Here is a 22,325-nt window from a genome sequence, read left to right as displayed (position 1 = left end):
TCCTCAGAGGGTCACCAAATCGCCTCCTTCGTGTTGAAGCCCCTTGACACTTCTTTCCTCCTAGTCCTCATGTCCTCGGGCCTGGGCCTGGCCTAGGCTACCTAGGCATTGGGTTACCTGCCTCAATGGATTTTACTCTTGGAAAAATGGCCTGTACCGTCTTCTTCACTTCTAGTGTATTTAAATATACGTAGTTACCATTGAAACCACAAGAGGCCAGTAGTTAACATTGAAACCTCAGAGGCAGACTGGGTAGACCGATCGCCTATAACCCTGCCGTGTGGTGGGTTTCAACTTCTTGTTCTTTTAAGAAGAGAGGAAAAAAGCTTCAGTTCCGTTTCATATTAATTTTATTTCCTTTAATCAAATAGCAATACAAAAAAAATGTCTTCATGCTCCTCTATTTATGTTTTCCCGCTTTCCGTAACGATATCAACGACATATTTCGATACAATGGCCTTTTTTTTTCAAGTCAAGTATTGTCTGTACATATGTAGATACGGTGTTCAAATCTATTACATACATTTACCAGTGCTAACTTCTTATTATTCACCTAGAAATGTATGAATAAACATGATTACTTAATAAATGTTTGTGAGACTTCTTTTAATTCTCCTTTCAGAATACATATACGAGTATATATATATATATATATATATATATATATATATATATATATATATATATATATATATATATATATACATATAAATAAAGATAAAATCAATGAAGGAAACGGAAACACTGGAGTGCTGCGAGGCCTTTCGACACTAGTGTTTCCGTTTCCTTCGTGGATTTTATCTTTTATTTTATATATTCATCACGTTCCATATTTCCGTGATTCAGTTATACATATATATATATATATATATATATATATATATATATATATATATATATATATATATATATATATATATATATAATCACGATGTGTTCAAGTACCTGGATTTATTACACAACTAAAATCAGAATTCAAAAATTTACCTCACCTCAGCCATAGAACTACAGCTGAGTACTCTAAAGGTACGTGATCCCTTAAAAAGCTTATTAATCACATGAAAAATCAAACTAAGTTTATCAAAACAAGTGTGAGGCATCAACAATTAAAAAAGAAATATACTAGAGTAAAAGGGCATCACTCCATCAAACAACTTTAACTGTTTCCCTGGTCTTAATTCATTTCAGCAAAGCTAAAGGAACAAAACATGTTTATCACTTTGCCTTATGCACACAATTAATCACATTCACTGTTTTTTTTTTTTAAGTTTTAAATAAAAAAATATTTTTAAATTCAAATTTTAAAATTAGAATTCACAATATGAAAAATTTACTATTACTTGAAAACAACATAAAATTTAATTAATTCTTGACTTAAATTACAAAGGTTAATTTATCAAGAAATTAAATCAATCAAGCAAAATTTAAACTATCAAGAATTACTCAAGATTTGAAAAGAAAATTAGTATATCGAGTATGCTATGTTAAATTATGAAGAAATACTTAAATTGTCAAGTAAATGAATGTTAAGTCACCACTATATAAAATGTGAAAAATTAAGAGATTACAAACACAAGAACACAAAAATACACAAAAGATTTACCAATAATAATTTCACAAAGGCAAAAATTCCTCAATATACCTTATTATACCATGGTAATAATAAGTAAAATTCACTTTACCTTACACAAGCTTGTGAAAACTCTCGCAAAATCACCTGAAATTCAGCTGCTCACGATTTACAAAACAAACTTTTTGATAGGCACCATTATGAATATACACACTTTTCCTACATTCAGATCTCAAAAGCTAAAATTAATATCAATGACCACACAAAAATTTTTACGTTAATAACTTCTCTCTTTTAAAGAAAGAAAGAGAGAGAGAGAGAACCACACAAACGGTCACTGAAATCAGAATGAGCAAACTTTTGGATTCCAGTTAGAAATGAAACAATCAGATGATGTCATTATTAAGGCATTTTGGGAATGAGATACAAGAGAAAATTCTAGAAGAGGGAGATGACGTCACTTCATGAGCAAAACATTTTGGGGCCAAAACTAGCGCATTAGAACAATAAGTGATCAGAGCAATGTACTCTTAAACATGACGCAATTGCCATGTGCTTCAGTGCAACACTTGTTCATATTTCTCAAAAAGGTACACGTTTTTACCAGAAAATCTTATGGGACAAAGCCTTTAACGAAATCTTAACACGATCAAAACAGGTGGCAGCTGGCTAATAATAAATGGCATGTTTTTAAAACGGGACGAAGAACCAAAGTAGGCTTTCAGAAATGAGCAGCCTAATGTTACCCTGACCTGTCAACACTATCTTTCGCGAAGACAACCAAAGCAAAACAAGCCTTTGCTACCACACACACATGTTGCTGATATACTATGTTATTATTAAAAACATATTATTAATTCTAAATTACGCTGCTAAGTTATCTAAATCACTAACTCTTTTGAGATCTGACATTACACTGCATACGATACGTCAACAATAATTATCATTACACAGAACACATGATAACTAGAACAGTAAATATATCAAAATCATCAAAAGATACACATTTTACAAGGCAATATCATGAAATTCCTTCCCCCAGAAGAATAGTTATCCCAGGTTTGAATCTAACATTTCACAATGGGATAAATAATCTGCTACGACATTATCTTTTCCTGAAATGTGTTTCACTTTTACATTATACGGCTGCAGGCATAAAGACCACCTGGTCAGTCTCTGATGTTATTTTTCATCTTACTGATGAATGAGATAGGGTTGTCGTCAGACAACACTAAAATTTCTTCATTCTTGGGCCTATTCACAAACACATTAAACTTTCTCAATGCTGTGATTAATGCTAGTGTTTCTTTTTTATCGCTGAATAAATTTTCTGTGCTTTTTCAACTTTGAAGACATGAAACACACTTGGATGTAGAATACTGCTGTCATCTTCCTGTTGCTGATATACTATGTTATTATTAAAAACGTATTATTAATTCTAAATTACGCTGTTAAGATATCTAAATCACTAACTCTTTTGAGATCTGACATTACACTACATACAATACTCCAACAATTATTATCATTACACAGAGCACATGATAACTAGAACAGTCAATATATCAAAGTCATGGAAAGATATGCATTTTACAAGGCAGTAAATATATATATATATATATATATATATATATATATATATATATATATATATATATTATAGTATAGTATGTATGAATGTATATACTCACACATATTACAGTTATCACACACACATAACATATATATATATATATATATATATATATATATATATATATATATATGTGTGTGTGTGTGTGTGTGTGTGTGTGTGTGTGTGTATGTGTTTGATCTGACCTGACAAAGATAACAGGACGTTCGTCACGCGAGGAGAGCAAAATATCTAACATCTAGCTTCGACAATATTTCTATGGCCTCTCTAATACAACAATTAATATCTACATCCCTGGTCACAGTATCTGACAATATAAAACAAAACTGAAAACTTGCTTCAGAGAAACACTAAGGAAAAGAAAACACGATTTATGAAAATAATAATCGTCTGCATATGAATGAAATGGCCATAAGGGGTTTATATGAGTCACGGATGAGGTAAATAGTACTAGGTTTCAGAATAGATAGATAGAATATATAATTTAGACCAAAGGCCAAGTGCTGGGATCTATGAGGTCATTCAGCGCTGAAACAGAAGTTGACAGTAAAAAGGTTTGAAAGGTGTAACAGGAGGAAAACCTTGCAGTTGCACTATGAATCAATTGTTAGGAGAGGGTGGAAAGTAAGGTGGAAGAAAGGGAATATGAACGGAGGTACAATCAAAGGGGTTGCAGCCAGGGGCTGAAGGAACGCTGCAAAGTACCTGAAGTAATGCCTACAGTGCACCACGTGAGGTGCACTGACGGCACAAACCCCCTACTGGGAGGTTTCAGAATACATCCTTAACTTATTGGAGATTAAGGTAAACAGCACAGTTTCAGAAGAGATCCTTTATTATGGGTAAGAAAAAATGAGAGACGCAGCTTCGTCAATTCGCACCAATAAGAATAGAAGAACCTTTAGGAACTCCTCTCGGAACCATTTGAGAGTTATCTAAGGTCACTCGTGAATCAGTAGGCGTTGACGCTGATATATACTTCAAAAGTGGTTGTTCAACATCAAAAATGTAAACAGTAGTATAATAAATGTTCGCATTTCTAATGAACCTGTAATGCTTCCTTAGAAAAACTGAATCTTTTCCTCTAGGTAATGAGTTCGTACACATGGAGGTAAGCTTCGTTTATCGTGTGTATATCACTCTTAAATATTTTAGATTAGTATCAGAGAGAGTGAGTTTGAGCTTAGTCGTGCTACATAGATTATGCATACTTAAAATTTGTGGACAGGAATTGTTGTTACCGTACGTAAATACTGAAAAATAGAATACTGTTATATATAATGAAGATATGTTTAGGAATCAGGAAACTTATCGAGTTTTACCGGACAGGGAATTAAAATATAATTGAGTTATTGCTATAAATGTTAAAAAGTTCGTTTTCTATGAAGAAATTTCGCCTTCATAGAAAACATATTTTACCCCAACGTATTGGTACACTGAACTATTATTATTATTATTATTATTATTATTATTATTATTATTATTATTATTATTATTATTAGGGTAGTTTGCAGTTTACGTTGACGCCACGTAGCGCCGTTTGTCCCGTCCGCCAAGGTAAGTAATTCCACACGAAACGCCATGTTCTCTATCTTTCTGGGGGGGTCCAGGCTAGGTAAGGGCACGCCGCACTAGGTTAGGTTAGGTTGGTTAGCTATGGTTTCGTCATTTTAGTACCGATTTCGTATGTTGGTATTCCTCCTCGACTAGAAAACTGGCAGACGACACCCGCGTCAACGTAAACTGCAGGCGCTCCTATTATTATTTCTCTCTTCCAGCTGGCTGAGCACCAGTGTCCTCCTGAAGGATGTGGCGCTGTCTTCTCGTCACAGCTGGATCAGGTAGCTGTACCGGGTATAATTAGGGAGGAGACCTCTGAGAGCAGTAGCATTGAAATTAATCGGTGTTTCTACTGCATTCAGTTTATATAGAGCCTTCTCTATTCTTCTTACAATCATCTTTTCATCAGCGTGTAGCTGGTGTATCAAGTTTCCTAAGAACATGTAAAGTTTTCCTGTTGTTTTAGTTTTATTACCTCTGACGTTCCGACAAGCGTGTTCTGGCGGTCATTTACAAATAGTGAATGGATTGACATGCAAGTTACACACGTAGGCTATTTATAGCACTGTAGGGGTTGGGGTTTGGTGCAGTTAACAGATCAGTTAGTGAACTGAATTTTTGGTAACTTGATACACCAGCTACACACTGATGAAAGGAAGATTGTAAGAAGAATACAGAAGACTATATAAATGTCGTTGAAACAGCCATTATCTGCAATGCTACTGGCCTCAGAGATGGTCTCCTCCCTAATTTTACCTGGATACGGCTACATGATCTGGCTGTGACGAAGGAAGACAACACCACATCCTTCGGGAAGACACTGGTGCTCTGGAGCTAGAGGAGAAAAAGAAAGAGAAGAGATAAATAAAAATATTATTATTATTATTATTATTATTATTATTATTATTATTATTATTATTATTATTATTATTATTATTATTATTATTATTATTATTATTACTGTAGGTTCCCTGCTGTCTGATTATTTACTAAATGCTTATTTAAGATATATATATATATATATATATATATATATATATATATATATATATATATATATATATATATATATATATATATATATATATATAAATAAATAAATATACAGTATATATACAACTTAAATAAACATTTAGTAAATAATAAGACAAGTAGGATGCTACAACAGCAATAATAATAATAATAATACTAATAATAATAATAATAATAATAATAATAATAATAATAATAATAATAATAATATGATAATATGATATAATAATAATTCCAGTACACCGATAACAATTGGGTAAGAAAGTAACGTTTCTCTCTCTCTCTCTCTCTCTCTCTCTCTCTCTCTATATATATATTCTCTCTATATATATATATATATATATATTTATATTTATATATATATATATATATATATATTGTCACGATGCGTATCAAGTACCTGGTTATTACACAACTAATCTCAAGATTCAAAAATATACCTCACTTCTAAAACAGATACCTGAACTCTCATAACATTAATTGTTACGACTGAGTACTCTTAAAGGTAATAGTGATCCCTTAAGAAAAACTTATTTATCAATCACTTGAAAAAATCAAACTAAGTTCGTCAGAATATGTGTGAGGTATAAAAATTAAACTAGAAATCTTCTAGAGTAAAGGGCATCACTCCATCAAAAACTCTAACTGTTTCTTGGTCTTAATTCACTTTAGCAAAACTAAAGAACAAAACGTGTTTATCACTTTGCCTTATGCACACACAATCAATCCTATTCACTGGTGATCAATAAATGAAACACTGTTTTTCTAAAAACATTAAATACAAAAATTTATTTTTCAGATTCAAAGTTTATAACTAGAATTCACAATCATTAGAATTCACAATCTGAAAAATTTTTATTAGTTGAAAATAACACAAAACTCAATGAATTCTTGAATTAAATTATGAAACAAAACTAATTCACAAAAACTTTATCAGGAATTTAAATTAATCAAGTAAAATTTAAACTATCAAGAATCACTCAAGATTTAAAAAGAAAATCTCAATAAATGAAATCAAGTATGCAATGTTAAATTAAGTATGCAATGTTAAATTAAGTATGCAGTGTTAAATTACCAAGAAATATTTACAATGCTATGTGAATAAATGTTACATCACAAACATAAAAAATGTGAAAATATAAAGAAATTGTAAATAGAAAAACACACAAAAATACACGTAAGATTTATCAATAATGATTTCACTTGTTCAAATTTCAACTTATCACACCATAACCTCCTAACTTATCATACCATGGTATCAATAAGTAAAATTTCACGTTACCTTACACAACTTGTGAAAACCTCTGTAAATCACTTGCTGCAGCTCGTTACACAATACACACTTTTTACCAGGCGCCGTTACGAACTAAATAACTTTTGCTAAATTCAGATTTCAAAGTTAATGTTAAAAGTGACCACAAAAATTTACGTTAAGTAATCTCTTCCTAATTAGGAATGAGAGAGAGAGAGAGAGATATGGAACCAAATCGACTGGTCTCAGAAATCAAGAATGGAAACAAATTTGATTCAACAGTGAAACAATTACGTGATGTCATTAAAGCATTTTGGGTACGAGATGCAAAAGTTCTAGAAGCAGGAGGTGGACGTCATTAAAGCGTTTTAAAAGAGATACAATGGAGAAGCTTCTAGAAGGAAAGTTACGTCATTCCAGCAAAAACGTTTTGAACGTGATTCTTACAAAACATGACGTAATTGATCAGGACACGTATTCTTTCTAGAAGTGGCGAACGTGACTCAAACAATGCATGCAACAACATGAAATCACTGTCTTGAGCCTGTGTGGACGAATTTATGTTTGTTTTGAAAATCTGTCATCTAACCCCAAAACAAAGCTCGCTCTTATCTGAACTGATGACAATTGAAATAAAACAAGCCTTCCTGGACACACACACACGTGTTCACATACTACGCTTTTACCAAGAAAGATATTCGTTTCTAAATTACGTTACTATTAAAATTATAATAATAATTTAAATTACGCTATCAGTAATCATTAGTACTTTTGAGATCTGATGTCAAACTAAATATGACACTTCAACAAACCATTATCATTAAACATAACACATGAAAAAGTAAATATGTCAATATTATAGAGGATATACGTATTACAGGCAACATCATGAAATTCTCCCGAGAAGTGCTTATCCCGGTTTGAATCAACGATTCACAACGGGATAAATAATTCTGCTGACATTATCTTTTCCTGAAATGTGTTTAACACTTACATTATATGGTTGCAGGCATAAAGACCACCTGGTCAGTCTCATATTATTATTTTTCATCTTATTGATGAATGAGATTGGCATGATCCGACAATACTAAAATTTCTTCATTCCAGGTCGGTTCACATACACTTCAAACTTTTTCAATGCTGTGATTAATGCTAATGTTTCTTTTCAATTGTTGAGTATGTTTTCTGGTGCTTTTTCAACTTTGAAGACATAAAACATACTGGATGTAAAGATTCTGTTGTCATCTTTTGAAGTAGAACAGCTCCAATTCCACAGTCGGATGCATCAACTTGTATCACTTAACTTTTATTGAAGTCTGGAGCTTGAAGCACTGGTCTTGAAGTTAATATATTTAACCTTCTCAAATGATTCTTGACATTCTGAGTCCAATCAAACTTTCTTTAGGACTGGTTAAGTCAGTTAAGGAGCTACGACGGCTGAGAAATTTGGACAGAAGCGGCGATAAAATCCAGCCATGCCCAAAAATCTTTAGCTGTTTCCTCATGAGGAGGGAGCTCTGCATGGATACCTTCTACATTAGCGTCAATAGGAGCGAAGGCCTTTTCCAACTTCAAATCTAGGTACTGCAATAGTTGCCTTCCAAACTCACTTTTTGTAAGTTGATTGTTAGTCTGCTTCCCGAAGTTTCTTGAACACTTTCCTTAATATCTTCAGATGTTCTTCCCATGTATTAGAATAAATCACAATGTCATAAAGGTATACACGCCCTACTCCTTCTATTGATCCTATTAGTTGATCCATCACTCTCGCTGAATGTTGCAGGTGCATTCATCAGACCAAACGGCAAACAGTGTATTGATACAGTCCAAAGGAGTAATGAAAGCTGACAGCAACTTAGCATTCTCATCTAAGGAATTTGGTAATATCCTTTCAACAAGTCTATCTTGAAACAAATTTGGCTTGCCCAATATTATCAAGTAATTGATCAATAAAGAGCAAAGGGATAATTGTCAGCCACACTGATGGAATTCAGTTTCCTATAATCAGTACACATCCTAAATGAGCCATCTGGTTTCTTCACTAACACACAAGGAGAACTATAATGACTTGAACTGATTCTGCTAATCCATGCTGCAACAAATATTCAACTTCTTTCTTCAAAACATCTCGATGAAAAGGCGATAAGCGATAAGCTCTCATTTAAAAAGGTTTTCCATCTTCTCTGATCTTTATCTCATGCTTTGTCAGATTGGTACACCTAGGTACATCTGCAAAAATTTCAGGAAACTTTGAATAACTCACTTAATTCACTACTTTGCTCAACACTCAGATGTTTTAGTTTATCTTCCAAATTTTCTAATATTGAAGAATTGTTCATCTTGTTTTCAGCTCCTAATTCATGTAAATCATCGTCCTCTGTAGATGAAGTTGTTTGTGTTATTGACACTGTTTCAGTTTTAGTCTCTGAGAAGTAAGGTTCAAAAGGTTCACATGTCATCTTCCTCTGTCGTTTTCTTCTTCCTGGTGTTTCCAATCACATGTTCGATCACTTAACTTCTCTATTATCCTATAGGACCTTGAAACTTATGTGGTAAGGAAATCTTTTCCACTGGTAAGAACACTAGAACTTGCTGTCCAATACTAAAATTTCTTAGCTTAGTTTTAGCATCATATTTCCTTTTCATTTTCTCTTGACTTATTTTCAAATTTTCTAAAGAGAATTTTCTAATTTCTCTTAATCTTTTCCTCAAGTTCTTCACATATTCTCCTTGTTTCCTCTGATTTTCTTCCCAATTCTCTGCAAGAATCTTCAATGGACCTCTAATGTCTCGACCAAAAATCATTTCATTTGGTGAACATCCCATGCTCTTGATAAGCATTCCTAACTTCAAATAACATTAAAAGGTAAACCAGCATCCCATTCTCTTCCTGATTCATTGCAATACTTAGTTAACATACTTTTCAATGTCTGGTGGAACCTTTCCAAGGCTCTTTGAGCTCTCTGGATGATAAGCAGTTGATAACTGTTGTTTTTACTCTAACAAGTTCATCACATCCTGGAATAATTTTGAAGTAAAGTTCGTTCCTCTATCACTTTTTAATTTCTGGTATTCCAAACTTGGAAAAACTTTCATAACTTCTCAGCAATTACCTTTGCACTTATACTTCTTACAGGAATCGCCTCAGGATACTAGTCACTGGACACACATTAATGTTAATAGATATTCATTTCCTTTCTTTGTTTCCGGAAGTGGCCAACCACATCTATAATTACACCTTGCTAAAGGGTTCTCCTCTAACTTCTATGGGATGTAGGGTGCTTTCTGAATGAACCATTCGGTTTCCAGCTATCTGGCATGTGTGACACACTCCTGCAGGGTACTAACGTCTTGTGAAGTCAGGCCAGAAAAAATACTTCATAACCTTCTCAACAGTCTTCCTGATTCCCATATGTCCAGACTCGTGCGCTACCGCTACAACTTGTTTTCTCTTAATGGATATGAATCCAAAATTTGATGATATTCACCCCCTTCAGCATTTCCTGGTATATCTGCAGGTCGATGCTTCCTCATTAGCAATCCTTCCTTTAGATAATAACAGGTAGAGGTTTGTTGCATCTCTTCTGATCAACAACTCTGAAGAACAAATCAGCCAACGTTGTATCCCTCTTCTGCAGTTTCATTAGCTTCTCTCTTGTCACTTGACCAACTTCAAGGGCTGAACTCTCCATATCTGCTAACTCTGCTTCTACAGTTTCATTACCATCTTCAGGAACTCTTTGACTACTCGGAGTCTCTTCAATAACAACAGGATCCCTCTTCTTCTTGGGAAATCTCTTCACTACTAACACTGGGGAAACTTGCTTTCCTGGAACAGTTCTTCTAATCTTAAAGATCCTTCACTTGATTCTTCTAGTGCAGGTAAATCCTCAGTATTTTCACTTGCAGACATAGTTCTCTTCATACTCCTGGTAGTTACACAACTTGGAAACAGGTGGGGTTTTCTTCTCTAAAGCTACTGTAGGACTAACCCTTAACGGTTTGTCTGTCACTATAGGACAAGGAACAAATGGTACACCACCAACTTCATTACCCAGTAAAAACATGTACACCTTCAACAGCTAGTGAGTCCTTTACAGCAAAATCAACATTTCCTGTCACCAATTCACAGGACAAATGCAAGCGGGCATATAGGGAGTTACTCTTCTCCTCCTATACCCTTCAAAATAACTGAATCTCCAGTGAGATTCTTCTCCAACTGTGGTGAGCACCACGAACTACCACACTATGGTTACTCCTGTATCACGTAATACCTTGACTGGTACCTGGGCACACTTCCTCCCTGAGTTGTCAGCGTACCTTCATAGATATATGGTTTAAAGCCTCCAAGCTGCTCAGCCACTCACTGCTTGAAGTTACATTTCCACTGGTTGCTAAACACTCTGCTTGTTTAGTCTCAGTCGTTCCACACTGCTCTTCGTAGTTTGCTTCACCTGGTTACCTTTAACCCACTTGACCAACTGGTTTGGTCTGCTGTTGTGTCTGATAACAATCTCGACTGTAGTGTCCTACTCTTCCACACTTGTAGCAGACAACATTAGTCTTCTGTATCTGTCTTTGAAACTGACTGGATGATGAGGATTTAACATTTAATTGCTGAGGGTGTTACCTGACTTTGTATTGGCATAGCCACTAGAAGGATTTCCAGTTGTAATGTTCCTGAAATTTGGATGAGATCTGAAACCTGTGCGTTGTTGGTTCTGGTACTTGACATTATAATTTCTTTTGCTAGAAATTATATTAAAATCTTCGCTCAATGTAGCAGCTTTGTCAAGTTTTTTAACCTCTCTCTCTCTTAAATAGGCTTTATGTGTTCAGGAATTCCTCTAAGATATTGTTCTAGGACTACTAACTCCTCAAGTTCGTCCATAGATTTAACTTTAGCAGCCTCCAACCATCGTTTAAAACATCTTCTTACTTTGTAAGCATAATCCAAGAAAGTTATCTTGTCATCCTTTCTCAAAGATCTGAATCTTTCATTATAATATTCAGGGGTCATCTGTAAACTTAGCACATTATGTTTGAGTACCTTGTACTCTTTACACTGATCAGCTGATAAGGCTAAATAGGCACTTTTTCCTTTACCAATGAGAACACTCTGTAACAAGACTGACCATTTATCCTGGCCATCCCATACCTGAAGCTACTTTTTCAAAGTGATCAAAAAACTCATCTGGGGCTTCTTCTGTAATTTTTGGAATTAACTTCTGCACTCTTACTACATCAAATATGGGGTCTGAATTACCTTTGAGTAGGGTTAGATTTAGTGTATTACAGGTAATGTGGATCGAGCTTTTTTATTAACTCCATCTCCCTTTCATGTCTTGCTCTTTCTCTTTCTTCTTTTGCTCTTTTCTCTTTCTTCTTCTGCTTTTTTTCTTCTTCTCTTTCCTTTCTTTTCTCTTTTCTCTCTATGTTCTCTTTTCTCTTTCTGCTTGCATTTTTTCTCTGTCAGCCTGTATCCTCAGCTTAATCAAATTTTCTTCTGCTTCTATACGTCTAAGTTCTGCTTCTGCATCACTTTTTCTTTCTTTTGCTCATGTTTATCTGTAAATTCTGCCTCAGCTGCATTCAACAATTCCTGTGGCTCTCCTAACTCTTCATCTACTTTACCAGAGTCCATCAACGCTTGGATTGCAATATATTTGATTTGTGCCTTAATCATACCACTAGACACATTACCCCACATGCTACTGCTAAAGCAATCCACTGTGCCTTAGTCAGGTTGGATTCAGATAACTCTTGGATGGAAGGAGCTGCTAAAAACCTCTGAACATTGAACAGAGCCATTTTTCTCTAAGTTACTCAACTAAATAATTCACAATACAAAGCAAAAATAACTATGTGGTCACTCTCTATCAAAATATATCCCTAACACCAGCAGTATAAACTATAAAACCAGAGTGATATTTTGTTTTGTTTCCCGGGTCTCTGGGCACCAAACAATATTATTGTCACGATGCGTATCAAGTACCTGGTTATTACACAACTAATCTCAAGATTCAAAATATACCTCACTTCAGCCAGATACCTGAACTCTCATAACATTAATTGTTACGACTGAGTACTCTAAAGTGTAACAGTGATCCTTTTTTTAAGAAAAACTTATTTATCAATCACTTGAAAATCAAACTAAGTTCGTCAGAATATGTGTGAGGTATAAAAAATTAAACTAGAAATCTTCTAGAGTAAAAGGGCATCACTCCATCAAAAAGCTCTAACTGTTTTCCTGGTCTTAATTCACTTTAGCAAAACTAAAAGAACAAAACATGTTTATCACTTTGCCTTATGCACACAATCAATCCTATTCACTGGTGATCAATAAATGAAACACTGTTTTTCTAAAAATGTTAAATACAAAAATTTATTTTCAGATTCAAAGTTTATAACTAGAATTCACAATCAATTAGAATTCACAATCTGAAAATTTACTATTAGTTGAAAATAACACAAAACTCAATGAATTCTTGAATTAAATTATGAAACAAAACTAATTCACAAAAACTTTATCAGAATTTAAATTAATCAAGTAAAATTTAAACTATCAAGAATCACTCAAGATTTAAAAAGAAAATCTCAATAAATGAAATCAAGTATGCAATGTTAAATTAAGTATGCAATGTTAAATTAAGTATGCAGTGTTAAATTACCAAGAAATATTTACAATGCTATGTGAATAAATGTTACATCACAAACATAAAAAATGTGAAAATATAAAGAAATTGTAAATAGAAAAACACACAAAAAATACACGTAAGATTTATCAATAATGATTTCACTTGTTCAAAATTTCCTAACTTATCACACCATAACCTCCTAACTTATCATACCATGGTATCAATAAGTAAAATTTCACGTTACCTTACACAACTTGTGAAAAACCTCTGTAAATCACTTGCTGCAGCTGCGTTACACAATACACACTTTTTACCAGGCGCCGTTATGAACTAAATAACTTTTGCTAAATTCAGATTTCAAAGTTAATGTTAAAAGTGACCACAAAATTTTACGTTAAAAGTAATCTCTTCCTAATTAGGAATGAGAGAGAGAGATATGGAACCAAATCGACTGGTCTCAGAAATCAGAATGAAACAAATTTTAGGATTCAGTAACAGTGAAACAATTACGTGATGTCATTAAAGCATTTTGGGTACGAGATACAAAAGTTCTAGAAGCAGGGAGGTGACGTCATTAAAGCGTTTTGGGTGCGAGATACAATGGAGAAGCTTCTAGAAGGAAAGTTACGTCATCCCAGCAAAACGTTTTGAACGCATCTTACAAAACATGACGTAATTGATCAGGACACGTATTCTTTCTCGCAAAGTGGCGAACGTGACTCAAACAATGCATGCAACAACATGAAATCACTCGTCTTGAGCCCGTATGGGACGAATTGGCGTTTGTTTTGCAAATCTGTCATCGCTAACCCCAAAACAAAGCGCTCGCTCTTATCTGAACTGATGACAATTGAAATAAAACAAGCCCTTCCTGGACACACACACGTGTTCACATACTACGCTTTTACCAAGAAAGATATTCGTTCTAAATTACGTTACTATTAAAATTATAATAATAATTCTAAATTACGCTATCAAGTAATCATTAGTACTTTTGAGATCTGATGTCAAACTAAATATGACACTTCAACAACCATTATCATTAAACATAACACATGAAAAAAGTAAATATGTCAATATTATAGGAGGATATACGTATTACAAGGCAACATCATGAAAATATATATATATATATATATATTATATATAATATATACAGTATATATATATATATATATATATATATATATATATATATATATATATATATATATATATATATATATATATATATATATATAGATAGATAGATATATATATATATAATTTGAGAGTGGGTGTCGTAGGTACAGCAGGGAGTTTTGTGAGTATAAGAATGAAGAAGGAAGAGGGAATACAATTAGAACTTGGTGGGATGAGGAAATAAAAGGTTTAGTGATGAAAAACAGGCGGTTAGTTGAGAAGCGGTTGCATGACAGAAGGGAAGATCGTGTGCCGGCACACGGGAGGATGGACTGGGTAGTCAAGTAGACGGTAGGTAATAAGAACAGAGGGGGAGAAGGTGAACAAGAACTTTACAGAGAATAAAAAGCTATTTTACAGTGAAAATCAGCCACTCACTTACACTATGACCTGTACAACAGCACCCTGGTCTCTATTCTTCACCCTCTTGATTGCTCTCCTTATATCCTCACCTGTTATTTCCACAAGCATGCGTTAACCCTTTCCACTCATGCATCTTTCTGCTCTGCCTCTCTTCTTTTCTCACCATTCAACAAATCTTTAAGACTATCTAAGGCTTTATTCACATCAAACAACTTCCCTCCATTTGCGTCTTTCATTCTGAGGACGTTTCGTTCATTAACCTTCCTCTCTGCATGTGTAAAGGCAAAGAGAATGGTTATCAGTTTCGTGGGAATTTGAAAGCAAAGGAGAAAAGATGCATATGTCATGCTTTGACCTGACCTGGAAAAAAGCTCATGACAGAATCATCAGAGAAGCAAATTGGAGGCTGTTATGAATATATGCAACAAAAGATACGATTCTGAGAGTGATTACACGTTTTTTATGAAACAAGTGAAGTATATGTTCGAATATGTATGCACGAGAGTGACTTGTTTGGTGTAAAAGTGGTTCTAAGACTTGGCTTTGTTGCATCTTCGTGGCTCTTCATTATATATATAGATGGAGAGATGCCAGAAATTAGAGAAGGTACAGTAGATGTATATGTAAATTTGTGGGATAAGAAAATGGGTCGAGAACGGAAAGTGGGATGGTTGATGTCAGATGATGATCCAATGCTGCATTGAGACATCGAAGTGGAATTTTAGGAGCTAGAAAAAGAGATTGGAAGTGTGTAAATAATGAGAAAGTTCAAAATAAATGTGAGAAAGAAATTATAATGGAAACCGTGAAGATCAGACAAAGACTGTTGTGTTAATGGTGGAAATGGAAGTGATTGATTCGTATAAGTATTTGGGATGAGTGGATGAAGGCAGAATAAGAGAAGAGGTGTCACAGAACCTCAAAAGTTCAAGTGTAGATGCAATGCAATGCTACCCTAAAACAATTCTCCTTGTACTTTCATAATTTATTTACATTCTTCTCTGTTTATATACCATTTAGTTAATTTATTTTTTCTAATAACTAAACACCATATCCTTTGGAAGCTTGAATTTCGAGTTAATAACCCTGTGGGCTTGTTTTATATGAATAAGGTTCACCTAAGTAATAATAATAATAATAATAATAATAATAATAATAATAATAATAATAATAATTGGTGAGGCAAGTAAGGTGTCCAAGTGCATGTGAAAGACACTTCGGGTGTCTATATAGGTCTAATTGGAAATGTATGAAACACTTGTTGAGCCATCTCTCCTATATGGAAATGAATTGTGGATGTTAAATTTGAATGAAAGATGCCAGACTGAAACTGCTGAGGTGCAATGTCAATGTAGTGTATGTGGCACAAGAGGAATTGAAATGGTGAGAAATGTGAAAACACGTGAAAGAAATAGTAAAAAGGTCAGCGCGCGTAATGATGTCTCAGATTATTTCGATATGGATTGGTCACGTGGAAAGAATGACGGATGATAGGCTGACGAAAGAAGTATAGGAAAGGATAAGGATGTCCAGGAAGCATGAGAATATGTGTAGGGAGTCTATTAGGAACGAAAATAACAGTTAGATGAAAATAAATTAATCTTTTTCTAAAAATGTATGTGAGAGAATGGCCTGGACCTGCTTGGAGGAGGACTATGAGGTGGAAGTGAAAACATATGAAAGACATGAATAACAAATTTCAAAGAGCTACTTTTGTTTTGCAGATCACTGGAAGCGACGGTGATGCAAATGATGATGATGATGATAAAAAACTTATGCACAACATATAAACAATGGAAGAAACCAGACCTCCCCGCTTGACTCACTGCATCTGGTTTCATGTTCCCACTTGTAAAGCCCGATCTACCCTGGCTCTTCAGTTACCCAACGTAGTCCCTCATTTTCCGCTGACACTCACACAATTTTATTATTATTATTCAGAAGATGAACCCTATTCATATGGAACAAGCCCACATGGGCCATTCACTTGAAATTCAAGCTTTTAAAGAATATGGTGTTCATTAGGAAGTAAGAAAAGGTAAAGGCAAATAAAGAAAGAAAGATCTCACTTATTAAAAAGAAAAAATAATGTAATAAATTAATAAATAGATAACAATGCATTAAAATGCAAGGAGAATAGCATTAGGGTAGTAACGCATTGCATCTTCGCTTGAACTTAGAAAATTCCAATTGCCGGACATCCTCAAGGAGACAACGGTGTGAGGAATGAAGGACTTCTGGAACTGAGATGTTCGACAGCGAGGCACGTTTACTTCATATTGGTGCTGCTGTTAAGCGAATCTGGTTGCTCTCGGCAGAAAAATGGGATCAGGGATCAATTGTGAATGTGACAGAGCTCTATTAAAATACAACTTATAAATAAGTGACAAACAAGAGACCATCCGTCGATGGTCCAAGTAGTAACTGCTAATATTAGGATACAGAAACCCGTCACCACGAACCACTATCTAAAAGAGATAAATCTCTGGCAGAAGCAGACATCCACACCGGAGAACAGTATTCCAGTAAAGGAAGCACAAATGACCCAAAACACGTTGCACTGATTTTATCAGTTCTAAATATATGAGGCCTTAAGAACAATACATAACTTTCGTGCGACATTTGCCGAAACTTTCATTATATGTTTCTCAAAAGTAAGATGTGAGTCAAAAGTTACACCCAGAATAGTTAAAGCTTAAGACTCATTCAGCAATTTCCCTTCCACCTGGAGGGGAGGATGGGGTGGAAAATCAGTAAGATATCTGCTAATCAACAGTGTTTTCGTTTCACTACAGGTCAGCCTCATACCCCACCGACTACACCATTCACTGATCCGGTCCATGTCCCGAATGAGGCTAAGGGAGGCTTCATTTCACTTAAGTAGAGATTTTACTACACCCACAAGTGTTGCATCACCGCCATACTGAAAAATCTTGTTTTCCAGGCCAACAACAATATCGCTAGTATACACCAAAAATAAGAGTGGACCAAGAACAATACCCTGTGGGTAGTGTAAGTCCAGATACAATAGGTCTTGTTTCACTAAGGACGCCCATCAACAGCAACTCGCTGCTGCCTACCAGTAAAGAAATCTTGAAGTAATCCTAAAACATAGCCACCCACTCTAAGATTCATTCCGGAGTTTATTAATAAGCGCTTTATGATGTACTACATCGAAAGCAGCACCAAAATCTATTTGAATTACTCTGCACTCAAAACCCTTATCAAGGTTCTCTTGCAAATGGCTTGTCAAGTCTAAAAGAGCATCGCAGGTACCTATCTGCTTCCTGTATGCATATTGACTATCAGTTAACAATCCTTTATATTCCAAATACTTATATAGTGCCTTAAAAATAAGTTTTTCAGCAACTTTGGAGAGCACAGGGAGAAGAGAAATTGGGCTGTTGTTACTGCAGTCTGCAGATATGCCACTCTTTGGAACAGGCACTGCATTACAAAGCTTGTGTTCATCCGCAAAGATATTTCATCGACTTAAAAATCTATAGAATCTACTAATCTAGGGAGACAACACACTAGAAACATTTTTAAAAAACAAAGAAAAGAGACCATCAAGATCTTCTCCACCCCAACTATCAAGATTATCCAGAATTTTCTTAACATCCCCAGAGCGAAATGCAAATTTTGTAAGAATAGGTTCAGGATGACAAGCATCAGGGAGAGGGACATCCTCAGCTGATTGCTTAGCTTCAAAAGCTCGATGAACCAGTTCAGCCTTTTCCCCTAGGGCCAGTAACCAATCTACAATCATCTGTTAGTAGCGGTGGAATGGAAAGCAAGCCTGACCCAAAGATAGATAATACCAATTTGGCCCATCACAGATAAGGCTGAGTAATTCCTTCAAGTTTCCTCTTCAAAGAATTATTTAATTTCTCTTGGCTGCCTCCATGTGTTGAACTTGGTCTGTTTGTCATGGTAAGTTCGTCTACATGTGTCATCAAACCATGGCCGGTCATTTGTCCTGAATTTGATGACCTTTCTAGGGACATACCTTATTAAAATAACCATCAGCATTTCAAAGTCTTCCTGGGATCAGGGTCTAATATAGCATCTGAAATATTAAGTGCCTGACAAGCTTCAGAATTGTGATCCCAACTGGCTCTACATTTCAGTCAGGCCCTTTTTCCAATGGTGGCATTAGGAATGTACTGATTGACAGATATGTCCATCTCAGTGGCGCAATGATCAGAAGTGCCTATATATTCACAGACCTTTGACTTGACAATAGCTGGAACATCTGTGAATATGAGGTCTACTGCCAGAAATGTGTGTGGGTTCCTCAATTAGTTGATCAAAATCGGAATATACACACAACTCAAGAACAGACCGGCCATGCTGATCTGTGGAATCTGAATTTAGCCACTAGCTGAGCTTTGCATTACAGTCTCCACAAATAACGAATTAAGCTTTTGAATCCTGAGACTGAGCCACACTAATCCTTTCCAAGAGACAGGCATATACAGAATTGTCGATATTTGGATTGCGGTAAAAAGCAAATACTAATACAGTGTAGAACTTTCTAAAAATTGTAAAACAAATCACTTCTTGGCAACACTTCATATTTTTCTGGCGATATATAGGTCGTCCGGACTTAGTGTATACAGCCTACCTTGAGCAAGTGGGATGTTGCGGCGATAAATAAAATTAGGGCCATCAAACCCTGGGATTAAAAACTTGTTGCTACTTACAAGAGTCTCAGATAAAAACATCAAATCGTAGTAACGGGCACACCTCTGGAGATCTAGAAAATTTGGCCTTAAGCCTCAGCCTCGAATATTTGGGCAAAGTACTTTGCAATTTTCCTTGCTGTAATGAGTAACAGGTCCATGGTTCAGCTCAATGTCTCCGGAAAGAATTTAAATTAACAACATAAAATCAGTAGCAAAACTAATGTATAGACTGAAAACAATAGTAAAATCAACGGAACAATAAACAACAATACCATCAACAACAACAGTATTTAGATTATTGAAAAAATCTGTTGAAAGTATCTACAAACGTGACCATATGTCACTGTGAAAAACGCCGGATGCAACTGGTCGACAAGGTGGGGCCGGCACACCCTGTAAGGCAAATAATAAATCCGTCAGATTTGCCACAGCAACTGGGGAGGACAGTCTGGATGGATTTAGAAATTATGAAAAGTCTAGAAGGAAGACTTGGTAAACAAGAAGGCGCTTTCCTGATGATCTACCAAGCAACTTTTGCTTTCTCATCAGCCTGTCCTACAGACTTTTCGAAAAAACAGGAAAGTGAACGAAAAAGAGGATAAATGCCTGATTGGATCCTCAGACAAGGGAACTCAAATCCAAGACCATGGAAGGCCACGGTACAAGGTTGGAGAACAAGGTTTATATTCGGAGTAACTATTTCTTAAAAGGGTTGCCTACCAAGGCTAAAAGGTCCCTTCTACCCACAGGTTTGATTTCGGAGTGTCCTGCCAAGGCTATAGATCTCTTCTACCCTAACTAGTGTAGGCAGGGTCGTCACACCCTGAAGTGATTGTTGCTTAGGAAACCACAATAACCCACTAAAGAGCTGACGGCAATTATGTATCCATGAAAGTAGCGAGGATGTCTGGATAGTTTGCTAGTTTTATCGTGGCTACACCTTAAATGTGGAATAGTTTGCCTATTGCGGTTGTGTAATTTTCTAATCTCCAAATATTTAGGCGAGGAGCAAATTCGTTCCTGCTTTCTGCTGAAGTCTCCTGAATTCAGGGTATCGGGTTTAAATTCTATTCCCTCCAATTTATTCATTTATCACCTTTTCCTATAAGTTGTATCTCTCTCCCTTTGGAGTCCTTTTGGGTTTATTATAGTCTGTTGACTCGGTCCATAAGGGTTTTCATCCGTGGATTTGAAGAAAGAAAGAAAGTGCAAGGATGGATGACTTTCTTGAAAATAACATGAACAAGTACAACATCTCTTGACGCTTATTAGCAGGAAGAGGCACCGCGAGAACAGGGCCTTATCACTGCTTCATTAAGAGATGATAAATGTTCTGCAGACACTGGTTTACAAAAATTGATAACCTTGGCTAGGGCATCCACTCTCTGAAGAAGGCGAGGAATGAGTGCCTAGTCTTTAAAATGGGAAAACCATTAATGCTTCCTATTCAAGGTACAGCGTCTTGCCGGGAGGAAAAAAAGGGAAGATCAAAGTTGGAGACAACTGACAATGAGAAACAGATAGAAAGATAGATCTCTGGTGCCCAGTCCGTCTTATCACCTCCTCTATGTATCCCAACATTTCTCATCACCCTTTCAGTCCTCCTTAGTAAAAGTACGTGAAAGTCATCCCAAACGTTCAAAACCTCAGCAAGAGGGGGGTTCAGAAGAATAAAAATGTTCTTGCATTATTTTTTATGTCTTATCCTAAACAATGTGCTTGGTCGCTTGGTCCCTAGATGTTCAAGCACTGCTATCCAGTTGCAAAAGATTCTATCCTGGGCTTCCAAATATCCCTCCACATGGACTTCATAACTGCTCCGAAAATAGCTGCCGTGTGATGTTTGAGTTTTTGAAAATTGTAAAAGTGAAATTAAGCCACTTCTTCCACTGTCACCTTTGTTGTGTGGACAGAGCGACAAAAAAGTATGGAAAAGTAGACTAAAATATTTGCTTGAGGTCCAAATTCTGATAGGCTGTAAGAACATGTCGGTGAACCGAATGTCTACTGTAAGCATTTTTGTGTTCTAATCATGATATTAGAAAGATGGAAGTTAATGTGCAAGAAGTCAGAGGCCGAACGCAGGTTTAGGGTAATGAAATGTGGATGGAACACACCGTAGATTTTATGCGCCAACCGTAAACAGCTACAGTACTGTATATCTGACACTTCTGTTGTCATGAGGCCAACAAATAAATTTCAAGAATAGAAATGTGACTCACAGTCACATGCTACGGTCGATTATATTGTTATGGAGGCTATTTATACAACCGCCTTTGCATGACAACGCCACCTGGGATACAATCGCTTTTATTGTTTTATTCACGTTTCCATACAGACGACTAATGGGAGGAACAACCTCACGGCCGTATTTAGCCCAGGCGCGATAAAAACAGGAGGGAAAAACAAA

This window comes from Macrobrachium rosenbergii, chromosome 56, assembly GCF_040412425.1.
Source record: "Macrobrachium rosenbergii isolate ZJJX-2024 chromosome 56, ASM4041242v1, whole genome shotgun sequence".
Lineage (NCBI taxonomy): Eukaryota > Metazoa > Arthropoda > Malacostraca > Decapoda > Palaemonidae > Macrobrachium > Macrobrachium rosenbergii.
This window is presented reverse-complemented; position numbering follows the sequence as displayed.